Source organism: Pristiophorus japonicus, chromosome 7, assembly GCF_044704955.1.
Source record: "Pristiophorus japonicus isolate sPriJap1 chromosome 7, sPriJap1.hap1, whole genome shotgun sequence".
In the NCBI taxonomy this organism is placed as follows: Eukaryota; Metazoa; Chordata; class Chondrichthyes; family Pristiophoridae; genus Pristiophorus; species Pristiophorus japonicus.
The window spans coordinates 212,929,906-212,951,404 of record NC_091983.1 but is presented as its reverse complement, the minus strand read 5'-3'; positions in this window follow the sequence as shown (position 1 = coordinate 212,951,404).

The following is a 21,499-nucleotide window of genomic DNA, read 5'->3' as shown; positions in this document are numbered from 1 at the left end:
AAAAGTTCATAATTCTATTAAAGTTCGCAGTTTCTTCCATAAGCAATTTAGAGTTCCAAACCTTTCGGTAGATAGTCCCAAATTAAATTTCCTTTCGAATGAGCCCAAACACAGGGGGGGTTCTGGTGAATTTTGCTCTCTGCAGCAGTGAGACAACATCGCCTTTTCAATACAAGGGGAATAAAATTAGGTGGTCAAATAGGGCTTCCACATGAGTGCAGAATGAGCAATAGAGAATCAGTAGCCCGATTGAAGTCAATGGAAGTGAAAATTGGGCAGGGTGTGAAACGGGCTGCCCATTCGCTGTCACCCATTTCGCACTAACACCGATAACCTTATCATCTCGCTATGCTCCACACTATTGCTTCTAGTTTGCTATCTCTAGATGGATAAGAATATAAGAATATAAGAAATAGGAGCAGGAGTAGGCCATTTGACTCCTCGAGCCTGCTCCGCCATTCAATAAGATCATGGCTGATCTGATCATGGACTCAGCTCCACTTCCCTGCCCACTCCCCATAACCCTTTACTTCTTTATCGGTCAAAAATCTGTCTATCTCCACCTTAAATATATTCAATGATCCAGCTTCCACAGCTTTCTGGGGCAGAGAATTCCACAGATTTACAACCTTCTGAGAGAAGAAATTCCTCCTCATCTCAGTTTTAAATGGGCGGCCCCTTATTCTGAGACTATAGCCCCTAGTTTTAGTTTCACCTATGTGTGGAAATATCCTCTCTGCATCCACCATGTCGAACCCTCTCGTAATCTTGTATGACTGTACGTAAGATCATCTGAAAGTGTGGAACAAGAAAAGGCCATTCAGTCCATCATGGCACTCCTCCCACAGGCCACACGTGGCTGCCTCAATTCGGGACCCCTCTCCATTCCCCCCTACCCATGATCTCTATACCTTCATCATAATCACCATGTGAATCCATTAGAGCAATTATGGGCTAGATTTTCTTCCATTGTACACCTGAATTCAGGCCTGAGAGCAGCTGAAAATGGGGTGGAATCGCTGAGGCCCTGCCACCTCATTCTCACCCCGAGCTCAATGGCTCTTCCCCTGGATCCTGCTGTAACAGCTGCCAGCAGTCACTAACCCGCCCACCACATATAGAGGCCGGCAGAGGGAGGGGAGGCAGGACACAGCGAGGCTCGTACGACAATGTTTATTAAAGGATTAAGTGACAAATCCTTGAAGTTTTATGCCCCTGCTGCAAGGATAAAATGGTGGCCTCTTCTGCCCAGTATTGTCTTTGTACTTCACTGACTTTCAAACTTTGCTCTGTAACAGAATCTGCTCCAAGTACTGACTGTTTCCAGTATGTCTGATAGCATCGGCACGCTCTGTAGATCCGCTGCTAATAATGAGGCGCTCCCAGAGACCCTCCACAAATATTGACAAGCTCTTGACACCCCTGAAAATACTAACACTTCCCAGAGGGGAGTCCTCTGCAAGTGTTGACACACTCCTGAGAAATCTCATCCCAGTTTCCACAAGATAGCATCAGCAACCAAAAGGAAAACAGTGCTCTCAGCGCAGAAATGGTTTAATCAGCATCCAGCAACAGAAGCGCCCTGCTCGTAAATCAACAGAGGCAGAAATCCGAGAACAGACAGAGAGCTATCTAATGACCTCTCGGTGCGATCTTCCTCTGGAGTCCCCAGTGTACGGAGACACCAGTGTGATGTAGATGTTGGCTACTGTTAGAATAGGAATAGAAGGTTACTTGTACAAAATCTCATTGGAACCCTTAGAGCACAAAAGATGGCGATTTGTTGGCAAAGGAACGCAGAACCACACATACTTAATCATCATCATAGGCAGTCCCTCGGAATCGAGGAAGACTTGCTTCCACTCTAAAAATTAGTCCTTAGGTGGCTGAACAGTCAAATCCGGGAATTACAGTCCCTGTCACAGGTGGGACAGACAGTCGTTGAGGGAAAGGGTGGGTGGGACAGGTTTGCCGCACGCTCTTTCCGCTGCCCACGCTTGGTTTCTGCATGCTCTCGGCAATGAGACTCGAGGTGCTCAGTGCCCTCCCGGATGCGCTTCCTCCACTTAGGGTGGTCACTAGCCAGGAACTCCCAGGTGTCAGTGGGGAAGTTGCACTTTATCAGGGAGGCTTTGAAGATGTCCTTGTAATGTTTCCTCTGCCCACCTTTGGCTCGTTTGCCGTGAGGGAGTTCCGAGTAGAGCATTTGCTTTGGGAGTCTCGTGTCTGGCATGCGAACAATGTGGCCTGCCCAGCGGAGCTGATCAAGTGTGGTCAGTACTTCAATGCTGGGGATGTTGGCCTGGTTGAGGACACTAACGTTGGTGCGTCTGTCCTCCCAGGGGATTTGAAGGATCTTGCGGAGACCACATGACAATATGATCATGGCTGATCATGCAACTTCAGTACCCCATTCCTGCTTTCTCTCCATACCCCTTGATCCCTTTAGCCGTAAGGGCAACATCTAACTCCCTTTTGAATATATCTAATGAACTGGCCTCAACAACTTTCTGTGGTAGAGAATTCCACAGGTTCACAATTCTCTGAGTGAAGAAGTTTCTCCTCATCTTGGTCCTAACTGGCTTACCCCTTATCCTTAGACCTGCAACCAACTTAAAGAGACATTGAATGCATGGCAATCAATGTAACGAACCGATTAAGATTTTGAACACAATGTTGTTGCGAGATGTTGGTACCATTCCCAATGTAAAGAACGAAATGTTTTTACGAGATGTCGGGAATAAAGTGTCCCAAAAAGTAGCAAGCTAGTGAATTCTGGAGGGTAAAGGCACTGATCCTGATGTCCTGTCCCAGGTGTCCCCACAAGGTATAGGCCAGTGACTTCAGGAGGGTGAAGCACTGATCCTGATACCCTGCCCCAGGTCTATCCCATGCTATAGGCACCCGATGGCACTATTCGCCACAGACCTGGAAACAAAAACGGTGCCAATACACGCAGTCGGCCGCCATTGCCCACCACCTGGGTGGAGACGGCTCAGCCCCCAGACCCAGTCTCTCCAAAACAAATTATCTGCCATTTATCTAATTGCTGTGTGGAAATTGGCTGCTGCATTTCCGACATGACAACACTTCAAAAATACTTTGTTGGCGGCGGAGCGCTTTGGGGCGTCCTGAAGTCGTGCAAGGAGTTATATAAATATGAGTTCTTTCTTCCTTTAAATCATCATGCACAGGAGACTTTGAACTTGTTTTCTGTGATTACAGTTATCAGAACCAATTACCTAAACATCAGCACCTCGCGTTTCTGCAGCGATTCTCCGACAGGAGAAATGGCCACTTTTAACTGCTTACACCATTTCTCCAAGGATTGTGCTGACATTACGGTGGGAGATGAGCTGAGCCCTGTGGGGATTCTTCACCTGCTGTGCTCCAGCTTGCATCTCCCGTAAGAGTGAAGCAGCCTGCCTATCTGAAGCATTGGTTGGTGTTGTCGATTTTCTGTTCACTGTGATCGAGTGGCCCTGGGTATTGCAGGCTGGAATCTCTAATGTGCTCTCTCTCGCTGGGTGATGAGCAGGAAATTCGAGGAGCAGGAAATTCGAGAATAAACCCTATTAGAACAGATTGCAGGGTAATGCTAAACAGTACTCTGAACAAAGACCAGTAAAGGCTGGAAAACACTCATCATGTCAGGCAGTGTCTGTGGAGAAGGAAAAACAGAGTTCACATTTCAGTTTGATGAACTTGCATCAGAACTAGAAGATGTTCGATGTGAACGGGATTTAAGCAAGCACAGAGCTAGGCAAAAGGGATGTCTGCCTCAGCTCATCTGTTGCTGAAACCCTCATCCATGCCTTTGTAACCTCTAAACTTGACTGTTCTAACGCTCTCCTGGCGCTCCATCTTCCACCACCCATAAACTTGAGCTCATCCAAAACTCGGCTACCCGTGTCCTAACTCGCACAAAGTCCCGCTCACCTGTCACCCCTGTGCTCGCTGACCAACATTGGCTCCCGGTTAAGCAACACCTCAATTTCAAAACTCTCATCCTTGTTTTCAGATCTCTCCATGGCCTTGCCACCCCCACCCCCCGAACCCCTATCTCTGTAATCTCCTTCAGCCCTACAACCTTTCAAGACCTCTGTGCTCCTGCAATTCTGGCTTCTTGCACATCCCTGATTATAATCACTCCTCCATCGGTGACCGGGCCTTCAGCTGCCTGGGCCCTAAGTTCTGGAATTCGCTCCCTAAACCTCTCCGGCTCTCTACCTTGCTTTCCTCCTTTAAGACTCTCCTTAAAATCTCCCTCTTTGACCAACCTGTCCTAATATCTCCTTATGTGGCTTGGTGTCAAATTTTGTTTGATAATTGCTCCAGTGAAGCAGCTTGGGACGTTTTACTCTGTTAAAAGCGCTATATCAATGCAAGTTGTTGTTGTTGTTTAACTCGATCTTTAACTGAAATTCTGCCAAGGTGACCATTCACCTCCAATCATTAGTTCTGGTGGTCTGCTGGTGGGACGCTCAGGAAATGGGTGGAATAGTCCTGATTAGAACATTCACTGCTTCTTTCTACAGGTTCCCCACGGGCTCAGTGACCAGCTGAATCCTACAATACTGGAACGCCATGGCTTCAATTGCCAATCTGCACTCAACGGAGTGGTGGTGAGTGCTGCCATTGGCCTCGGAGCCCCTGGGTTAGAGAGGTGGGTAACGAGCCGGAGTTCAGTGAGGCGTTCCAATGTAGATTGTTGCTTGTGAAGTTTCTTCAACACCTTGGGGAAGGGAAGATAGAGACAGTAGTGGAAAATAAAGATTCTGACTCCCACTTTGTTTAGCCGTGCGGTTTAATTTTTCTATTCTTTTTGTTGTCGTAAATTATGCTTTGTCAGTCTCGTTTATGCCAGAACAAGCTTTTAAATCAAGCAGAGCACTCTACCTAGAAGACCAAATGAAAGCTGGTTCCAATAATTCAACTCTAACCCATGTTTTGCTCTAGGTTTTAATTTATTCTCTGTCAGGAGTAAGGTCAACTGCTTCTTGCTGTGCTCATTAAGATGATGGATGACAGAGCCAATGGATGAGCATCCTCTCATTTTGTGTTAAGTAACAGCACAGAGTACTGTTCGATCAGGTACAGTGTGGGTTACTGGCAGCTTTTCACTTCTGCTCATGGTCCTGACAAATTAAATGAACCAGAACCTCAAAGGCACTCTCTTCTTGACACACGCTTCAATTAAGATTAAAGATAATAATTGGGCTGGAAATTCGGTTCAAGGTTTTTCAAAGCGCTAATGTCGGGCGTTTTGTAAATTTAGCGGGGGAAAATTCAGTGGTTGCGCCCTACAGTGGAGTGGAGCGCAAAGGGAAGCGTTCCACATTCCTCTCAGGGCCCTAGGCCGGGTGAGCAACTGAATATCCCGTGCTATAGAGCCGGCTTCGTATCGCCCTAAGAAAAGCCTTCTGGCAACAAAAAAAAATTGGAACAAAAGATTCAAAAACATTCCCCTATACATTACTCACCCCAAATAAAATTACATCGCAAAAAAATATATATCAATCATACTCATCCACTTTGGCAGAAATAACAGAAAAGCAAATTATAATTTAAATGGAGAAAAATTGCAAAGTGCTGCAGTGCAGCGGGACCTGGGGGTCCTGGTGCATGAAACACAAAAAATTAGTATGCAGGTACAGCAAGTGATCAGGAAGGCAAACGGAATGTTGGCCATTATTGCAAGGGGGATAGAGTATAAATATAGAGAAGTCCTGCTACAACTGTACAGGGTATTGTGTACAGTTTTTGTTATGTCTGTAATGCACTTATGAATGACTCCACGAGGCAATGTGTTGTACTCAAACTGTAGTGACCGTGGTCCTTTACATTTAACTCCAGAGTGAGGTAGAAGCATGGTGGGCAGTCTTTTATACTGGGCCCTGCACACCTATGCAGGTGACCCTCAGGTCTCCCACTGCAGTGCCCTCTGGTGGACAGCCTCTGCCACAGGGGCAGGAAACCCTGGTCTTCACCAGTTACACCCTCTAGTGGTGCCAACATAGTATATGCACAGTGTAAACCTTATTTATAGTACATCAGGTAACAAGTCTCCATCTTATGCAACTATACAGTGATGACACAGAGAGTATATCTATAGTCTACATATATAACATCACTCTTCCCCAAGTCCTTTGTGCCAATTACCTTTGCAGTATGTGCTCTGGTTTAGCTCTCCCCAGACTTAAGTGCCAATAGCCCTTGTACCTTGGCTGTGCTTTGGCTTGGCTCTCTCCCTGTTAACTCCCCAGTCCTTTTGCTACAACGTTGGGTAGTGGTTACCAGTTTGGTTACCAGTTCGATGATGCAGTGGAGGTTCGAGTGGGTCCATGTGTTGTCCATGGCTACATACATCCATTTCCCCCTCCCCCCCACAGCGATATCGTGCAGCTGGCCCATTACATTAACATACAAGATCAGACACAGTGCAAGTACAAAGAAAGGAAGTTACAGCTTGTATCGTGACATCTTGCTTCAGTCACTTACATTCGTTATGTTTTACGGTCATGCGCCAGGATTGGGTAGATTGCATTCATGTTTCAGTCATGGTAAGTACTGAGGTAGTACAGGTATGCGAGGACGCAGGTTCCGGAGCAAGCGGACGGGATCCTAGTCATTTGATAGGAGTGCTGCGCCCACTGCTAGCGAAGTGGGCTTGATTCGCTCACCTAGCCAGGACTCAGGGCCTTTGCCGTTGCCTAGTGGTGGGCAGAACCACAGATGTGTGTGGCCTTCCTGTCCTCCTTTGAGGGCTGCAGAATCTTCTGCCTGCTCTCTAACGGTGTTGGGAACCTGGCTGTTCCAGGTCCAGGTTGGGGAACTCGCTGGTTCTGACCTTTCGCTCCCGGACATGGCCGAGGTAGCGACTGGGTCTGGGGCTGCGCCCGGGTGCTGGGCAACGGCAGCCAACTGCGCGTATTGGCGCCGCTTTCATTTCCAGGTCCGTGGCAAATAGTGCCATCGGGTGCCTGCAGCGTGGAATAGACCTGGGGCAGGGTATCAGGATCAGTGCCTTCACCCTCCTGAGGTCGCTGGCCTATAACTAATGGGGACACCTGGGGCAGGGTATCACGATCAGCGCCTTTACCCTCCCGAATTCGCTCACTTGCTACTTTTGGGGACACTCTATTCCCGACATCTCGCAACAACATTTTGTTCTTTACATTAGGAATAGTACCGACATCTTCGCAACAACATTTTGTTCACAATCTTAATTGGTTCGTTACATTGATTGCCATGCATACAATGTCTCTTTAAGTTCAGTTGGTTGCAGGTCTCCTTTAAGAGAACCCTGCTGGTTTTACCTCAATCAAATCCTTTGTTAGACACCACGTGTTGGTCTCTCAGTGTTGCACCTCGTATTATTGCCGCGGCCATCTTTTTTTTCAGCCACACTGCACCTCGCTGCAGCAGGGACGCCACCTTGCCTCTATCCTCGAGGTCGACTGCCTTGATCCTTATCTCCCGCGATTCTGCCACAAAAGCTGGAAGAGTGCCTGTGAATTCGATCTTCCTCCCCAAGAATCCTGCCACTGCAGCCGGGAAGGTACTTTTAGGTCATTCCGGTCGGATCATTGCCACGCAGTAATGATGGTGCTGCGCTGGTCTGTTCTCTGGTGCCTGGCCCAAGTGAAGGTGAGGTTTTGCTTTACCTCTGAGCACGGGGGACGTCGATTGCTGGAGTGAAGAGATTTTCCCATTCCCACTGGATCTTCCCCATCCACCTTCTTCTGAGTAGCGTTGGACCATCACCTGCAACAATCCACAGAGATAACTTGTGCACCATGCCATTATGGATTACACTTACATCCGCACTACCAAGGACTGGGATCAGCTCCTTGGTGTAGGTGCGCAACTTTTTCTGTACTGGAACCAGCTCGGGTTCTTTTTCGTTCCATAACCTCTCAAAGGCATCCTGGCTCATCACTGACTGGCATGCTCCTGTGTCCACTTCAATGAAGACTGGAACGCCGTTTATCTCGACTTCCATCTTCACTGGAGGACAATCGGTGGTGCAGGTCTACACTCCATACACTTCTTCTTGGGGCTGAGCTGCCTCTCTGGCCAAATCATCATACTCCCCACTGGATTCAAAGTCATCTACCGACTCCTCTGATAGACGGTGAGTCGTATTTCTTTTACACATACGCTGGAGGTGGCCCTTCGTGTTACAGGTTTTGCATACATACTCAGCAAACCGACACTGATGAGCCCTATGCTTTCCTCCACAACGCCAGCAGGGTGCTACTCGATTAGCACCGCTCGGCGGACTCTGAGTTCTGGAGCCCTGGGCAGAGCCACGTTCTACAGTCTTGCCTGTGAAAGGCACCATTCTGTGTACAGAACTTGCCGGGTTTGAGCCCACAGGATGAATGATTTGCTTGGTGCTGCAGGTCGAGGTCATGAACGCCTCACTGATGCTGATGGCCTTCTGCAGGTTGACTGTGGTGTCGGCAGATAATAGCTTGTGAAGGAGGCCCTCGTGGCCAATTCCCATAATGAAGATAACTCGCAATGCTTCGTTGAGGTGCGTGCCGAAATCGCACGGTGCCGCAAGTCTCCTGAGGTCGGCAGCATATTTTGCAATCTCCTGGCCCTCAGGTCTGTGGTGAGTGTAGAATCTGTGCCTGGCCGTGAGGATGCTCTGTTTTGGTTTTAATTGGTTGCGAATTAGTTCAGTCAGCTCATTGTATGGCTTATCCTTGGTCTTCATGGGTGCCAGTAAATCCCTGACGAGGCGGTAGACCTCGGGCCCACAACTGGTCAGCAGTATAGCCTTGCGCTTCTCCGCCAATGTGTCCGTCTCCCCTGCCAGGTCGTTTGCCACGAAATATTGCTCAAGCCTTTCTGTGAAGGCATCCCAATCATCATCTTCTGCAAAGTCTTTTATTGTGCCAAAGGTAGCCATAATCGCGTGAAAGTCCGTATTCTCGTCGCCAGTTATTATGTCTGTAATGTACTTATGAATGAATCCATGAGGCAATGTGTTGTACTCAAACTATAGTGACCTTGGTCCTTTATTTGTAACTCCAGAGTGATGCACAAGCATGGTGGGCAGCCTTTTGTACTGGGTCCTCCACACCTATGCAGGTGACCCTCACGACTCCCACCGCAGTGCCCTCTGGTGGACAGCCTCTGCCACAGGGGCAGTAAACCTTATTGACAGTACATCAGGTAACAAGTTTCCATCTTATGCAACTATACAATGACTACACAGAGAGTATAACTATAGTCCACATATATAACAGTTTTGGTCTCTGTAGTTACAGATATACTTGCATTGGAGGCTGTTCAGAGAAGGTTCACTCGGTTGATTCTGGAGATGAGTGAGTTGACTTATGAGGATAGGTTGAGTAGGTTGGTCCTATACACATTGGAGTTCAGAAGAATGAGAGGTGATCTTATTGAAACTTATAAGATAATGAGGGGGCTCGACAAGGTGGATGCAGAGAGGATATTTCCACTCATAGGGAAATCTAGAACTAGGGGGCATAGTCTTAGAATTAAGGGGTCACGCATTTAAAACTGAGATGAGAAATTTCTTCTCTCAGAGCATTGTAAATCTATGGAATTCTCTGCCCCAGAAAGCTGTGGAGGCTGGGTCATTGAATATATTTAAGGCGGAGATAGTCAGATTTTTGAGCGATAAGGGAGTAAAGGGTTATGGGAGCGGGCGGGGAAGTGGAGCTGAGTCCATGATCAGATCAGCCATGATCTTATTAAATGGCGGAGCAGGTTCGAGAGGCCAAATGGTCTACTCTTGCTCCTATTATGTTCTTGTTCTTATGTTCTTATCTCATGCAGTCGTTCCTTCCGTTAGCATCCCAGGACAGCTCTGCATGCCAGCTTTCTCTGGCAGTGTCACTACAGGGCACTACGGGTGCAGTGCAAACCAAATGTTGCATCCGTGTTGATACCGGGGTTGCTGCAGACTAGCGCCACGCTCCCGGATGATACTCCTCAGCGCCACACTGAATTTACCGAGCAGCGGGCGCGAATGCTGGTGCTGGCGGCTGCAAAACCTTCAGCACCCCTCTTCCAACCCTTGCGAGGGGCGCTATCCAAACCAATTTCTAGTCCAAGAGGTGCAAAATTTGGATCCGCAGCACCCATTTTATGGTCGCTACAAGAGCCCTTAAAGGCCCAAAGTAGTGTTCACGGCGCCCGTGCACACTTCTGGTGCAGGTTGCGCTGTTCACCATGTTGAAGTATGCAGTGTTAACAGTGTATTGCTAATTTGATGCCAGCGCTGCTATTTTGGTGCTCAACGCTCCAGCTAACGACCTCTCTTAAGCTCGCACAGCTGAACATGCGTTCAGTAAGAGGAAGGACCCCCCAGCAGCGCTATTTAAAGCGATCATCAACAACTTGCAGATCGGTTTCTGACTGATTGCTACTGTTTGTTGTTGTGTCTAATGTTTGATGTTTCTCTAGAGTTACTAAAGTTACTGTCATGTATTCAACCAGCATTGTAACCCATGTATAATCTGACCTAAGTTGTACACTGTGAGAACACTGACTTGTGAACTTGTGAGAGACACTCCTAACCGGGACCTTCAGATATAAAAGGGGAAGCTCCACCCACTTCGTGCACTTGAGTGCGAAGGAATAAAGGACAGGTCACAGACTGACCTTCTCTCAAGCATGGGCCTCGTGTGCATTTATACTGTATAGTAAGGATGTATCAATGGCGACGAGAAACTGGGATTTAAACCACACAAGCGTGGCCACTAGCAGAACAGACAAGAGGTACTGTGTTAAGGAATGGTTGGGACAGAGATTCAACATTGTTAAAGCAGCACACAGTTCTCCAGGCAGACAAGGGCAATCGGGCATGTAGTCGAACCCAGAGGGGGAGTTCGACAGAGACAATGGCAAGCTGAACGTTGATTCACGCCATTGCAAGGGACAATGCGGCCAGTAATGGGGCCATCAACACCTGTTAATGGCGCACTCAAGGACAATAACAGGGGCAGTCAGGAACGATCGACTGGCAAGGGACCTTTTGTTTCCAACAGCAGCTCATGTTGGAGGCGTGGAGGCACACACTCAGCCAGAGTTTGCAGAGATGAGTAAAATGCCTGCAGAAATTGCAGAAATGGACGCTGGGGGAAATCGCTGGAAGCTGAAGTTCAGCGAGTTCATGTGGAGCACGTATACAGTTCATACACCAGAACACCACCGATAATAATGAAAGTGCTCCTCAATGGCATCCCAGTATCATTGGAGCTAGACACGGGGGCCAGCCAGTCCCTGATGGGTATCAAACAGTTTGAAAAGTTATGGGCGTCCAAGGCCAGGAGGCCAAAATTAGCGCCGATTGACGTGCAGCTACGGACATACACAAAGGAGATCATTCCGGTGCTAGGCAGCGTCACGGTAGTCGTGACCCACAAAGATTCGGAGAACAGGTTGCCACTCTGGGTTGTCCCGGGGGACGGTCCCGCACTACTGGGGAGGAGTTGGCTTGCTGTCATGAACTGGAAATGGGACGATGTCAATGCAATTTCCTCTGTGGATCGAGTATAATTCTCACAGATCCTGGACAAATTTGACTCATTATTTCAACCCTTGGCATTGGCACTTTCATGGGGGCCGAGGTAGTGATTCACATAAACCCGGACGCCAGGCCAGTACACCACAAGGCCAGAGCGGTGCCGTACGTGATGCGGGAAAAGATAGAAGGCGAATTAGACCGCCTGCTGAGGGAAGGCGGTTTTTCAGGACGACATCCTCATCACGGGTTATGATATTGAAGAACACTTCCACAACCTGAAGGAGGTGCTACAGAGACTGGACCGGGTAGGGCTGCGACTGAAAAAGGCGAAGTGCATCTTCCTAGCTCCAGAGGTAGAATTCCTGAGGATAAGGGTAGCAGAAGACGGGATCAGCCCTACTCGTCCAAGACGGAAGTGATCCAGAGAGCACCCAGACCCCGTAACACGATGGAGCTGCGTTCATTCCTGGGGCACCTGAACTATTTTGGTAACTTTCTTCCCAAATTGAGCACGCTGCTCGAGCCGCTACACGTGCTCCTACGCAAAGGTCGTGAATGGGTCTGGGGGGACAGCCAGGAAAGGGCTTTTAATAGAGAATGCAATTTGTTATGTTCCAACAATCTGTTAACGCTATATGACCCATGTAAGAAACTTGCGTTAACGTGCGATGCATCGTCCTATGGTGTCGGGTGTGTCTTGCAGCATGTCAATGCCAAGGGTCAGTTACAGCCGGTAGCTTATGCCTCTAGAAGTCTGTCCCAGGCAGAAAGGGGCTATGGGATGGTAGAAAAGGAGGTGCTCGCATGTGTATATGCGGTAAAGAAAATGCACCAGTACCTGTTTGGCAGGAAATTTGAGCTGGAGACAGATCACAAACCCCTAACATCCCTTTTGGCCGACAACAAGGCCATAAATGCAAACGCATTGGCCCGCACACAGAGGTGGGCACTCAAGTTAGCCACCTATGACTACACAATTTGGCACAGACCGGGCACCGAAAACTGCGCCGATGTACTCAGCAGGCTCCCACTATCCTTCACTGAGGGAGCTACCGAGCATGCTGCTGAGATGGTCATGTCTGTTGAAGCTTTCGAAAGCGAAGGCTCACCCGTGACAGCCCGTCAGATTAAAATCTGGAGAAATAGAGACCTGCTATTGTCTCTAGTCAAGAAATGTGTCCTGAATGGGGACTGGGCAGCCACGTACAGGGCATGCCCTGAGGAATTTAAACCACTTCACAGGCGCAGGGATGAACTCTCGATTCAGGCCGATTGCCTAGTGTGGGGAAACCGCTTAGTCATGCCCCAGATGGGCAGAGAGGTGTTCATCAGAGAACTCCACAATAAGCACCCGGGCATTGTCACAATGAAGGCAATTGACAGGTCACACGTTTGGTGGCCATGGATAGACGCAGATCTGGAACTTTGTGTTTGCAGGTGCAACACGTGTGCCCAGCTGGGCAATGCGCTCAGGGAAGCCTCCCTTAGCCCCTGGCCATGGCCCGCCAAGCCTTGGTCACGCATCCATGTGGACTACGCATGTCCTTTCATGGGAAAAATGTTTTTGGTTGTAGTAGACGCCTACTCCAAATGGATCGAGTGTGACATTTGAAATTCAAGCACATCCTCTGCCACGGTAGAAAGTCTATGGGCAATGTTCGCCGCCCACGGTCTACCGGACATCAATGGCTTCACAAGCAATGAATTCCAGGACTTCATGGCAGGCAATGGAATTAACCATGTGAGAACGGCACCGTTCAAGCCAGCCTCAAACGGCCAGGCAGAACGAGCAGTGCAGATAATCAAATAGGGGATGCTCAGAATCCAAGGGGGTTCCCTACAAAGCCGCTTATCATGCCTCCTGTTGGCCTACAGATCCCGACCACACTCGCTCACAGGGTTCCACCCGCAGAGCTGCTAATGAAAAGGACGCTCAAAACCCGGTAATCCCTTATATACCCCAGCATGAAAGAAATTATCGAGAGCAGGCGCCAGTCACAATATGACTACCATGACAGGAATGCGAGGACATGATGTATTGATGTAAATTACCGTTTTTGTCCTCAACTACGCTGCAGGGCCCAAATGGCTCGCAGGCACTGTGATTGCCAAAGAGGGAAATAGGATTCTGGTAGTTAAACTTACCAATGGACAAATCTGCTGCAAACGCGTGGATCAAATAAAAAGGAGGTTCAGCAACCCCATAGAAGAAGCAGAGGAAGAACACGATGTAGAGTTCACTCCACCACAGGTGACCGAACACCAGAACCAAAGGGAGGAGAGCCCAGTCACTGTGGGCAGTCCGGATAGGCCTGAGGCACCGCAAACAGCAGACACTCAGGCCAGCGCCCAACAACCAGAGCCCCAACTCAGGCGCTCTACAAGAGAGCGTAAACCACCAGAGAGACTCAACCTGTGATCCCAATAAGACTTTGCGGGGGGAGGTGATGTCATGTATTCAACCAGCAATGTAACCCATGTATAATCTGACCTAAGTTGTACATTGTGAGAACAATGACCACTAGGTTGTGAACTTGTGGGAGACACTCCTAACCTGGACCTTCAGATATAAAAGGGGAAGCTCCACCCAGTTCCTGCACTTGACTGCTCTGGAATAAAGGACAGGTCACAGACTGACCTTCTCTCAAGCATGGGCCGTGTGTGCATTTATACTGTATAGTAAGGACGTATCAGTTACTAAAGTCTACAGGGAGTGGTGTGTCAGGTGCTGAAGGACGTTGTCCTGACTTCAAGGCTTCCCCGCAAACCACTTGCTCCCAGACATGGGTGCAGTAGTAGGAATTCCCCTTGGAATACAGCATGACTTGGAGAATGAGCAGAGGCAGAGCGGTGCAAGCTACTAGAAGAGGGAGGACGAGGAAGGGGAGAGGGGCTCTCAGCAGGAGGCCACATCAACCCAGGGTGTTCAGGGAGAAATTGTCCGACCTGAACCTCAGCGAGGAACAGTGTGTCGGATGTCTGTGCTTCACTCAGGACATCCTCATTAAAATCTGCCACCTCCTCCAGCCACAACTACACCTCAGAGCGGGGCAAGGACCCCATTGCACGTGACCGTGAAGGTCATGGTGGCCATTCATTTTTATTTGGTGGGCTCCTTCCAAGCTGGAGCTGGAGCCCTGGGGACCATTCCAGTACTTACCTTCGGGGCTGTCCATTTTGGTTGGACTGCCAGCTGAAATACTCCACTCAGTTGAGTCCAAAAATGGCAAATAGGGTCCTATAAATGGCATGGGACCCTCCCCCCCACTCCCCCGAGATAGGCGTGTTGAAAGTGCCTGACGCGTGACTCAGGTGAGTGCTCTGGCCGCCCTGCGGGGGATTGTGGGGGGGTGGAGCCCTTGGTCTACCACACCGTCAGTGCGAATTGTTACATTTAGAATAACTGCACAAGACTGTATACTGTAAGCTTAAACTGTCGTGACCTTGGTCTCTTTATTGTAACTCCAGAGTGAGGAGACAGCGTGGTAGACTGCCTTTTATACTTTCTCGCCCAAGGTTTGCAGGTGACCCTTGGGTCTCCCACAGATGTGCCCCCTCGTGGCAAGTCTTACACATTGGTAATGTTTACATACATAACAGGAACAGGTATTGGGGGCAGGAGTGAGGGAGCATTAAGGCAATCCTCACATTTTTCAGGGGGGAGTGGTGGGGAGGGGGAGGTGGGTAAATGAAGAGCCCCATGTGATGTGCTGTTTCCACCAGCCGATGTTTGGCAATCAACCCCGGGCATATCAAAAAATATTCCGCTGGAGTCCTTCCACCGGGAAAACTACTTTATGAACAATTACAGAGGAATTTACCGCAGCAGAAAATATAGGACAATGCAGATTTTGTCAAAACTCTTGCCAGCTGATCCTTTAGTTTCCATGGTTACTGGAACTCCCAAAGATCAGACATTTGAAAGAATTTCTCACCGGGAATCCTGTTTTGTGTACTGGAAGGGAACTGCCCAGAGGGAGCAATTAATATTGCAAGAGTATGATTATATAATCCTTAAGCAAAGGTGGGCAATGCAAATGTTACAAGGACACTCTCAAAGCCTCCCTGATAAAGTGCAACATCCCCACTGACACCTGGGAGACCCTGGCCAAAGACCGCCCTCAGTGGAGGAAGTGCATCTGGGAGGGCGCTGAGCACCTCGAGTCTTATCGCCAAGAGCATGCAGAAATCAAGCGCAGGCAGCGGAAAGAGCGTGCGGCAAACCAGTCCCACCCACCCCTTCCCTTAACGACTATTTGTCCCACCTGTAACAGGGACTGTGATTCTCGTATTGGACTGTTCAGTCACCTAAGAACTCATGTTAAGAGTGGAAGCAAGTCTTCCTCGATACCGAGGGGCTGCCTATGATGATGAATTATAAAGATTATGAGCGACTTCAAAAGAAGCAATGAAGGGACCCACCCAACATCACCACAAAAAGATAGAGATAGACCCAGGGGAGTGAGAGAGAGTCGAAGAGTCATGAACAGTGAGAGAGAAGACACAGAGACAGGAAGAGGAGGAGAATGGGAGTGGAAAGCCCAGCAGAGGAAGAGAAAAAGCACGAAGAGATGCAGAGAAACTGAAAAGACCCCGGTGCGGGAACTGGGAAACACCTTCACAAAAGAGGCAATCACTGCAGCAAAGTAATACATGTATTCTTCCCATAGTTTTATGCTGCAAACTATAGTTTAAGGGCAGAAAATTCTGTAACAATAACAACAACATCTTGCATTTATATAGCGCATTTAACACAATGAAAGGTACCCAGACTCTTCGCAGAAATGTTATCAAGCTAAATAGGAAAAAGTGGCTGATTCAAACAGAAAACATGCATATTACGCCTAACTTTGCTCTGGAAAACTATCTGTTAGTTTGTTCATTGAATTCAGTGCAATGGCAGTCATCTTGTTCTAAATATAAAGCATGGAGCTTGAGCTGCTCACTCAGACAGTGAGATTGACGGAGTTGCAGAGATGTCCCTGGTGCAGATGTTGCTGGTGTGACCTGGGCCTGCCAATCTCAGATTTGACTGTTGCCCTCATTGGATATGCTTTTAACACCATGGACACTTCCTTTTTGACTTCAGGTAGTCCTCTTTTTGTCTGGCCTTTTCTAGCAGGATGAAATTAAATAAGAGAAGATGCAAACGGAATGGGAGGTGTAAAGCATGCACCTGTGAGTATACTCACAGGCTTGTGGAGCTGTTATTGTTCTTGTCATCCAGAGGAGGCAGGGGTCCCCAGTGGTGTGCTCACTACGTAGGAGTCCCCCTTTATTCAATGGGGACTTGGCCTGGAGGGTGTTGCATGGGGCAGTCCTGTGCAAAACGTTTTAAAGTTGGTTCACGGACTCCCAGGCTGCCTGCAATTTCTGCGGTCTGGAGGAGTCCGTGTTCCAAGTGTATGTACAGTGTGTCAGGTTACAGCCCCTCTTCCATTATTTGAAGGGGCCGCTCCTTGATTTTTGGCAGCACTTCAGTCCCACGCTCCTGATCTTTTGGCACCCAGTGCGGAGGGGAGTGGGCAGGTCGGAGGGCTTCCTCGTAGGACTGCTCCTGGTCACGGTCAAGGTGGCCATCAGAGGGCAGTCGGGCAGTCGAGGGGATCATTCAGCCCGACTGCCTGCCTCTCTTCCGCAGCCACCTTCGCGCCTGGGTATCCCTGTTGACCCTTGCACCAGGGAGGCAACATACCCTCCTGGTGTCTTGGTTGCGGCCACAGAAATGCCTATCTATTCCCCTTACAATCAAATCCCCTATCATTATTGCTCTCCCACTCTTTTTCCTGCCCTCCTGTGCAGCAGAGTGTTTGCGGGGTTCTAGCAGCATTCGGTTGCTCCGATGCTGTTTTCCCATGTTGTTAGAAGCCTGGCAGTAAATCTGTTTAAGATTCCTGAGAAAGCTGTCCCAGTTCTCTACCACAGAAAGTTGTTGAGGCCAATTCACTAAATATATTCAAAAGGGAGTTAGATGAAGTCCTTACTACTAGGGGGATCAAGGGGTATGGAGAGAAAGCAGGAAGGGGGTACTGAAGTTAGCCATGAACTCATTGAATGGCGGTGCAGGCTAGAAGGGCCGAATGGCCTACTCCTGCACCTATTTTCTATGTTTCTATGTTTCTATGTTTGCTTCCCTGAGCTGACCTTCCATGAGTACCGAGGCTAATACCTGGGTGGGGGTTCGCATGGTTCTGACGGTCATGAGCTCGTACGGGGAGTTCCCCGTGCTCTTTGACTGGCTGGCCCAGATCCCCATGAGGACCAATGGTAGGACCTCATGGAGGCGGGAGTTCATGGGTGAAGCGGGAGATCGAGGAGCCAGAGGCCTATAAAGGCCCGTGAGCGAGGAGTCCGGGGAGATCGTGGAGGCAGGAGTTCGTTGGTGAGGCGGGAGATCGAGGAGCCAGAGGTCTATAAAGGCCCGTGAGCGAGGAGTCCGGGGAGTTCGTGGAGGCAGGAGTTCGTTGGTGAGGCGGGAGATCGAGGAAACCAGCTGGTGCAGCTGCAGCAGGAAGGCAAAAAGAAGTAGAAAGAAATCGAAAGGTGACGTCACAGCCAAGGGGGTAAGTGATTGGCTGGTGATTGATAAGTAGCTTTTCTTTTTCTTTTTCTTTATCAGTAAGTAACATTTTAACGTTGTTGTTGCCCAATTAGGTTAATCTAAGGGTTAAGTCATGGCAGCAGAGCTCAGACACGTGTTATGCTCCTCCTGTACTATGTGGGAACTCAGGGACGTTTCTGGTGTCCCTGACGACTACATGTGCGGGAAGTGTATCCGTCTCCAGCTCCTGACGAACCGCGTTGCGGAACTGGAGCTGCGGGTGGATTCACTCTGGAGCATGCACGATGCTGAGAATGATGTGAATAGCACGTTTAGTGAGTGGATCTTACCGCAGGTAAAGGGTCCACAGCCAGATAGGGAATGGAAGACCAACAGGAAGAGCAGTGCAAGGAAGGTAGCGCAGGGGTCCCCTGCGGTCAGCCCCCTGCAAAACAGTTGCACAGCTTTGAGTACTGTTGAGGGGGATGATTCATCAGGGAAGGGCAGCAGCAGCTAAGTTCATGGCACCGTGGCTGGCTCTGCTGCACAGGAGGGCAGGAAAAAGAGTGGGAGAGCTATAGTGATAGGGGATTCAATTGTAAGGGGAATAGATAGGCGTTTCTGCGGCCGCAACCGAGACTCCAGGATGGTATGTTGCCTCCCTGGTGCAAGGGTCAAGGATGTCTTGGAGCGGGTGCAGGACATTCTGAAAAGGGAGGGTGAACAGCCAGTTGTCATGGTGCACATAGGTACCAACGACATAGGTAAAAAACGGGATGAGGTCCTACAAGACGAATTTAGGGAGCTAGGAGTTAAATTAAAAAGTAGGACCTTAAAAGTAGTAATCTCAGGATTGCTACCAGTGCCACGTGCTAGTCAGAGTGGGAGTCGCAGGATAGCTCAGATGAATACATGGCTTGAGCAGTGGTGCAGAAGGGAGCGATTCAAATTCCTGGGGCATTGGAACCGGTTCTGGGGGAGGTGGGACCAGTACAAACCGGACGGTCTGCACCTAGGCAGGACCGGAACCAATGTCCAAGGGGGAGTGTTTGCTTGTGCTGTTGGGGAGGAGTTAAACTAATGTGGCAGGGGGATGGGAACCTATGCAGGGAGACAGAGGGAAATAAAATGGAGTCAGAAGCAAAAGATAGAAAGGAGAATAGTAAAAGTGGAGGGCAGAGAAACCCAAGGCAAAAAACAAAAAGGGCAACATTACAGAAAAATTCTAAAGGGGCAAAGTGTGTTAAAAAGACAAGCCTGAAGGCTCTGTGCCTCAATGCGAGCAGTATTCGGAATAAGGTGGACGAATTAACTGCGCAGATAGCAGTTAACGGGTATGATGTAATTAGCATCACAGAGACATGGCTCCAGGGTGACCAAGGCTGGGAACTCAACATCCAGGGGTATTCAGCATTTAGGAAGGATAGACAGAAAGGAAAAGGAGGCGGGGTGGCATTGCTGGTTAAAGAGGAAATTAATGCAATAATAAGGAGGGACATTAGCCTGGATGATGTGGAATCGGTATGGGTGGAGCTGTGGAATTCCAAAGGGCAGAAAATGCTAGTGGGAGTTGTGTACAGACCATCAAATAGTAGTAGTGAGGTTGGGGACAGCATCAAACAAGAAATAAGTGATGTGTGCAATAAAGGTACAGCAGTTAGCATGGGCAACTTTAATCTACATATTGATTGGGCTAACCAAACTGGTAGCAATGCGGTGGAGGAGGATTTCCTGGAGTGTATTAGGGATGGTTTTCGAGACCAATATGTCGAGGAACCAACTAGAGAGCTGGCCATTCTAGACTGGGTGTAATGTGTAATGAGAAGGGACTAATTAGCAATCTTGTTGTGCGAGGCCCCTTGGGGAAGAGTGACCATAATATGGTAGAATTCTTTATTAAGATGGAGAGTGACACAGTTAATTTGGAAACTAGGGTCCTGAACTTAAGGAAAGGTAACTTCGACGGTATGAGGCGTGAATTGGCTAGAATAGACTGCCAAAGGATACTTAAAGGGTTGACGGTGGATAAGCAATGGCAAAATTTAAAGATCAAATGGATGAACTTCAGCAATTGTACATCTGGAGCAAAATTAAAATGGGGAAAGTGGCTCAACCATGGCTAACAAAGGAAATTAAGGATAGTGTTAAAGCCAAGAAAGAGGCATATAATTTGGCTGGAAAAAGCAACAAACCTGAGGACTGGGAGAAATTTAGAATTCAACAGAGGAGGACTAAGGGTTTAATTAAGAGGGGGAATAATAGAGTACGAGAGGAAGCTTGCAGGGAACATAAAAACTGACTGCAAAAGCTTCTATAAATATGTGAAGAGAAAAAGATTAGTAAAGACAAATGTAGGTCCCTTGCAGTCGGATTCAGGTGAATTTATAATAGGGAACAAAGAAATGGCAGACCAATTGAACAAATACTTTGTTTCTCTCTTCACGAAGGGATACACAAATAACCTTCTGATTGTACTAGGGGACAGTAGGTCTAGTGAGAAGGAGGAACTGAAGGATATCCTTATTAGGCGGGAAATTGTATTAGGGAAATTGATGGGATTGAAAGCCGATAAATCCCCGGGGCCTGATAGTCTGCATCCCAGAGAACTTAAGGAAGTGGCCCTAGAAATAGTGGATGCATTGGTGATCATTTTCCAACAGTCTATCAACTCTGGATCAGTTCCTATGGACTGGAGGGTAGCTAATGTAACACCACTTTTTAAAAAAGGAGGGAGCGAGAAAACGGGTAATTATAGACCAGTTAGCCTGACATCAGTAGTGGGGAAAATGTTGGAATCAATCATTAAGGATGAAATAGCAGTGCATTTGGAAATCAGTGACATGATCGGACCAAGTCAGTATGGATTAATGAAAGGGAAATCATGCTTGATGAATCTTGTGGAATTTTTTGAGGATGTAACTAGCAGAGTGGACAAGGGAGAACCAGTGAATGTGGTGTATTTGGACTTTCAAAAGGCTTTTGACAAGGTCCCACACAAGAGATTGGTGTGCAAAATCAAAGCGCAAGGTATTGGGGGTAATGTACTGACGTGGATAGAGAACTGGTTGGCAGACAGGAAGCAGAAAGTCGGGATAAATGGGTCCTTTTCAGAATGGCAGGCAGTGACTAGTGGAGTGCCACAGAGCTCAGTGCTGGGACCCCAGCTCTTTACAATATACATTAATGATATAGATGAAGGAATTGAGTTTAATATCTCCAAGTTTGCGGATGACACTAAACTGGGTGGCGGTGTGAGCTAAGGGGCTGCAGGGTGACTTGGACAGATTAGGTGAGTGGGCAAATGCATGGCAGATGCAGTATAATGTGGATAAATGTGAGGTTATCCATTTTGGGGACAAAAACACGAAGACAAAATATTACCTCAATGGCGGCAGATTAGGAAAAGGGGAGGTGCAACGAGACCTGGGTGTCATGGTTCATCAGTA